The following is a 6,445-nucleotide window of genomic DNA, read 5'->3' as shown; positions in this document are numbered from 1 at the left end:
TGTGCGACAACACTGCAGAAGAGTAGCTGTGCATCAGCTCGCCCCAGCGACATTGAGACTGCAGCTACCATATCTGATCTATCTGGAATGAAAGACAAACTGAAGGGCGTGCTTACACATTATGAAGGTACATTAAAATGTGCACCAGCCTTGGTTTGCCCACCCTTCTTGGAAGATTTCCTCTTCTTGGACAATGTGCCATTGAAGCCGGGCTGTGTGAAGTGCTACGTGACTGAAGTAAAGCCTGGATTCAATGAATTTGCCCTGAAGATTGTCCTAGGATACTTCGATGAGAAAAGGACCTTGGGAGAAACATTGTTACATCACATCCAGTGGCCACGAAAGGAAATAGAGTTCATTGATGAGATTCCTGAAGCCCCGCCAAGAGCAACCATTGTCGCCCCTCAACCGGTGACGCTCTCCTTGCCACAGCAGCTCTCGCAGGCTGATGCATCAACCTGTGATCAGCCGGACCGACTTTGTGGCGCACAGGCCATGTCATCCTCCGCCCCAAAGCAGCCAGTGGCAAGGCCTACAACTGCTAATGATGCACCACCGGTTCAGATGCCGGCCGCTGAAGCAGCGGGGGGAAACCCAGCTGCAGCACATGCTCAGCAGACCAACCTGGTGGAATAGACTGCTAAGTAGTCTGATGCTTCGGAACCGCCTGCTAAGAAATCTGTAGGTCCAGAACCGACTGCTCATCAGTCCGTTGGTCCGCAGGCGCGTGATCAGCATACCAATGCGTCAACACTTCCTACTCAGCAAACCAACGCGTTGGCACGGCCTCCTCAGCACACCCACAAGTTGGAACCACCTGCACAGAAACCCGACATAGCTTCAACGCATGGTCAGCAGTCCGATGCCTCTGCTCCTACAGCCCAGCAGTCCGTCACAGCAGCACCGCCAGCTCAGCGGTTCGGCATAGATAAACCGTCTGCTAAGTAGTCCATCCAAGCTTCACCGTCTGCTCGACAGTCTACCGTAAAGGCAACCAGACGTTCTGCCAGAAATGCTTCAAGTAACAAGAAGGAAGTGGCCAAAAAGGCTACACCCATGACCACGAGGAAGCGCATCGTGAGAGTGAAGAGGAAAGAGAACAATTGCCTCTTACTTAAAGCACTCATCGCCCGGAACCAAATTAACAGCAGCTTGTTCGAATCGGGGAGTAATATTATTTCTAACGCCATGGGTGATGAAGAAGTACGTTTGTTGCTTGCTAAAAATAAAGCATGCGTACTTGAAGCACGCAATTATGTCCATGGCCAGCCATTTATTGTTGGCGAATACTTTGATGAGTGCAGCTCCAGTTGCCGTGAGTTACATGAATATTGCATGGATCAAATGTCAGAAGGTCATCACCATTTGCCAGTCCACTACAACAGAGATCATTTCTGACACGATGCTGGTTCCATCATTGTGAGTTTCGAGGACTTACATCTCTTCTTCAACTTTAACGTGCTCGATGCCACTCTTGTAAGATGCATGATTTTGTAAGTACTTAACAAACTCTGATCAACTTCTCCATACAAGGTTGTAAATGATAAACAGCTAATTGCATTTTATTCCTCTCAGGGGATTGAACGCGCAGGGAAGACAAAGTGAGAGTGTGTATTTCATAGATCCTGCATTAGCAAATGGCACAACATTACATGAAAAGGACCGACAGGATTGGGCCGTTAATACAGTCGTCTGTATCTTCGGAAACATGTCCCATGCAGAATCATTTCTCTAGCCATATCATGAACGGTAAGTCAAGTAAACAACCATGCATACACTGATTGTCTTTCAGATCTCGACATCATTCATAAGTTCATGGCTTTCTTAATATGTAGCAATCACTAGATATTGGTATTCATTGTTCCAAACAAGAACACAGTTTACTACATTTATTCTCTCGGAGAGTCAACAAACGCTCAGGATCTAACGCATCTTCCGAAATTCTTGGATAGGTATTGAATTCTATGATGTTGAAATTAATTTGCATTCATATCTGGTTCAATAATTGATGTTGTCAAAATTCATCATCATTTGCAGTGTGCTCACATTGAGGCAAACTAAACCAGGGAACCTGCTCAAGAGGAAACTACCTCTGCAGCATGAGATCGTTTCTCCGGTAACACACCGAAATCCATTATTTTTGGAAAATTTATGCAACAGTCGGCAAATACCTTTCCTTACGCTAGTCAAATGTTCAAGCTCCAAAATAAACCAATTTCTATTTTGTCCAAAGAAACAATAATACATCTAACACCAGTTAGGTTGTTCCTAACAGGACAAATACATGACTAATTTTGTACAAAAAAATTCAGTGTCCTCAGCAAGAAGCAAGGACCAACCTTTGTGGATACTATGTTTGTAGACACATGATCTCCATCTGCAAATCTGCTGATAGTTGTGACGATCCTCGTGAATTAGTACCAGTAAGTCTATCTTAATTAATATCTTCTACTCCACTCATATGGCACATTTTGATCTTAGAAATACTGCAGCTCATCTTAAAACCGAGGACCCCTGAACCGCTCCCGGCTGGTGAATTGCTGATGGTTCAGAGATTTATCAGCGACTTCTTCCTGGATCACTACATCAATCCCACTGGTGATAATGAAGATTTCAGCATGTCTTCTCCTCAAACATTGAGTAAGAGTTAGCCGCTAAACATATAACACATGGATCCATTGTTTTCCATTTGATGAGGTCTTCGTATTTCGTACACTATGATTAATTATGTAATGCATATATGTGTGGACAAACCATTGGAATTTAGCTACCATATGTTCAATTGCAATTGTTGCGAAATCTGATGAATGTTCTTCCTGTGGACACTATTTGTTCAATTGAATATTCTGGCGAATTTGCTTTTTGCGTGCCGATTCAAAATGGGATATTTTTTTTATTTGTTCAATTGAATATTGTGGCGAATTTGCTTTTTGCATGCCGATTCAAAATGGGATATTTTTGTTTTAACCTGGCAATTGCTCCGCACACGGTTCAACTAAATGAGTGTGTGCGATGCACATCGGAAAGCATACACCAATCATAGCGGAACCGTCGGTGATACACATCAGATAGCAAACGATATGCAGAGCTACTACGTGTGCGTAGGTTCTCCGGAACCTTTTGTGATACCGTGTTATCGCACATGAGAACTGGGAGTAAACCATGTCCAATGCAAAATACAATCCCAGTCGTATTTTTTTCAGGAAACGTGTGTGATCCCAAATGAAAAGTACACGTCACTCTTGCGGCAACCATTAGTGATACCTAATAAATCACAAACGGTCTGCAGCACTTGTATGTGTGCGAAGGGGCTCCTGAACCGTTTGTGATAGAACATTATCGCAGACGGTAATTGTTGGAAAACGTGTGCGATGGAGTCTAGCATGGCAGACGGGTTACGCAGAAAACTCGTGTGCGATAGGGCACAAATCGCACACAGTTCATATGCTGGCCCATGTGCCTTACATACTGTTTCCCAAACGGTTCGTTACGACAGACCGTATGGTTTCACTGCGTCACTGAAAATGCTTAATCACCGATACCACACGTGCGAAAGAATTTAGTGTGTGCTGCATCGCACACGATTACATTTTGGAAGGCCTCTGGATCACTGCTCCATATCCCCGACGGTTTTTGGGTCATGTGGGAAGGACCCCCTATCGCACACACTCACTTCGCGATGGTTCCAAATGTCGTCGCGGAAAGGGGTTAAAAACCGTTTGTCACCAGTGAGTCATGTGAATTGTAGAAGAAATAGGTAAACAAGGCGGGTTAATATATATACGTTGAAAAGCAAGGGGATAAATTGAACGAAATGAAGAGCAATCCAGAATCCTATTTTGTATACTATAAGAAAAATGCACTGAAAACTTGGAAACAGAAGATGTTGTAACTGATATGGGTAGTCACACATTAGGCAAAATGGTGTAGTGGTTGGGCCAGGTAGGTTCTTCTTTTGAACAACATTTCATTTTGTCTTGGATGGTTTCTACTATGTTTCAAGTGATCAAAGAAGAGTTTATTTCCACTACTATCACATCTTATGTGTTGATGCAAGCTGACTAAATCAATAAGATGGTATTCGTATTTGATTAGAAAAGATGGTATTCTTCTTTATTCCGGAGCACAACAATCCGGATCTCTATCTTATAGCTTATCCTTCCTATTCTGTATGTATTACGGTCATGTCAAGTCAATGGTCTGTCTACCCTGCAACCGGTCTTGAATGGCTTCAGTGAATTGTTTGCTGAGCCTATAGAGTGACCTCCTAGGAGGACAATAGACCACAAAATACCCTTACTACCAGGCACTAAACCTGTCAATCATTAGAGAAGGGACAGAGTTCAAGATAAGACTATCTTGCCTGTTTGGCAGAGAGAGTACCGGGTATTCTGATGGTTAAAGATTCAAGTCTTAGTGGCAAAGGGGGACAGCTTTGGCCTGCAACCGTTTCCACTTTACGGCCCACAGCTTGTGTTTTTGGGTATTAATTCTATTTCTGTTTGTTTGGGTTGTCTCATGCACCACCTGAATTGAATCATAGTAATGTGACTTTGGTAATCCAGTGATGAAGTCAATGCTGATAATGGACCATGCTTCATCAGGTATGGGTAGAGGATCAAAGGGGCCAGAGAGTTTGTAATGTTCTACCTTAGCTTGCTGACAGATTTGACACTTGATCACAAAAGATTCCACTGATTGAAAGATTCCTGTCCAAGCAAATGGTGCCTTGATGCGGTGATAAGTAGCAGTAATGCCAGAGTGGGCACCAATACCACTAGCATGAAGTGCTTGCAACATGTTTTTTTCATTTAGAAGTATGCACCAACCCATACTCTTCCTCTATATCGAATGACCCCATTATGCAATGAATATTTGCTATTCTTGTGAGTGCTTAGGACTGCCAATTCAGATAGTAAATTCTGGGTGAATGTGTCTTTGTTGTACCTTGCAACAATATCAGTGAGCCATTGTGGTTGACAGAAAGTAATTGCATTGAGTTCATCTGGCTCATGTAATCTAGATAGTGGTGCATCAGCTGCCCTTTTCTCTGAGCCTTTTATTGGATGGTATATTGTAATCCCATGAGGTTGAGGAAAAGAAAGCTTTGTGCTGCATTGGTGTTTTAAGTCTTTGAGCAGTCAAATGAGCTAAGCTCCTGTGAATGAAACGCCTGTCCTGCTAAGCCCAAACTCTAATGTGCTTGACTTGGAAGTAGGCCACTCTTTCACTGTGAGGATCTTCTTTTAGTCTGTAGCCACCCCTTGCCCACTAATGACATGACCCAGGTATTCTATTTGTGGTTGATCAAGTGAACATTTATTCAACTTCACATATAGTTGATTCTGCTTCAGAAGGTCAAATACTTGCTACAAATGGGTGACATGACCTTGCAAGGATTTGCTGTAAATTAAGATGTCATCAATAGAAACAAGTACACAAACCCTAGTCAGCTCAGCCAGAATTGTGTTCATAGCACTCTGGAGGGTGGGTGGTGCATTTCTGAGCCCAAATAGCCTAAAATTCATAGTGACGTGGGTCTTGAATGTCGTTTTGTATTCATTTTCTTCATGTAATCTTATCTGATGGTAATCAGCTCTCAGATCCAGCTTAGTAAACCAAACAGCACAAGATAACTCATCCAACAATTCTTTAACTACATGCATTGGGTATTTTATTAGATGAATCCATCTTATTTCCCTATTTCTCTGTTTTGGTAGCAGGAGAAGTATTTTGTTAAGCCCGGACTTCAAAGTAGTCTCCCCCGTTGACCTTCTTTTTTAGATAGAACCCTCAAGGCATGGAAAGGACTCCCAAACTTGCTCCAAAATACTATACCATACAAAGCCGCCCCCCTTGTGATATGATCAGAAGAAAAGGGGCCAGGCTGCCGTCTTTTCTTTTATGCACCAAGCCTTCTTGTAAAATTGGGTGTATAGCTTAGTTGGTAGAGCATTGGGCTTTTAACCTAATTGTCGTAGGTTCAAGTTCTGCTATACCCAAAACAAAAAAACCACTCTTGTATTCGTAAGGATGCATAGTAGCCTTCAAAGAGCACTCTTTGGCCTTGAGAAAAGCCCCTTTCTCATCAACATCTCGACTTCACTCGTTGTTTGAGGTAATTATAAAGGAGATCAGACTGGCTCGGTCATTGATTGGCCGACCTTCTCCTTATTCATTGGATAGGGCGTGGGGGAAAGTCAAGTCAAGCACTAGTTAGTTGGGGTGGGACACACCAAAGCAGCGTTCGTTGCACTAGTGCCTTATCTTTTGAAGCTAAACAGATGCTCGAAAGACGGAGTACGTCCGAAGTCGTTGACTGCCTTTTTGTAGTGCGCAAGTTAGAGTGAACTTCTTCTTCTGTTCTGCGAATCTACTAACGAGAACTGCCATACAGTCCTATCTTTTTTTAAGAAAGATCGTAGATGAACGTTTCGTTTCGTTT

The 6,445-nt window shown here is 43.0% G+C and overlaps 1 non-coding gene across 1 annotated transcript; it reads left to right on the top strand.

Annotated features, from left to right (window-relative positions):
* The first annotated feature begins 5,929 nt into the window (after positions 1-5,929).
* On the top strand, positions 5,930-6,002 carry TRNAK-UUU (transfer RNA lysine (anticodon UUU)). The gene has a single exon. It is a non-coding gene; the product is annotated as a tRNA-Lys (tRNA).
* Positions 6,003-6,445: the final 443 nt, after the last annotated feature.

This window comes from Triticum aestivum, chromosome 7D (genome assembly GCF_018294505.1).
Source record: "Triticum aestivum cultivar Chinese Spring chromosome 7D, IWGSC CS RefSeq v2.1, whole genome shotgun sequence".
Taxonomy (NCBI): Eukaryota; Viridiplantae; Streptophyta; class Magnoliopsida; order Poales; family Poaceae; genus Triticum; species Triticum aestivum.
The sequence above is the reverse complement of the archived record's forward strand: the minus strand, read 5'-3'. Positions and strand labels throughout refer to the sequence as shown.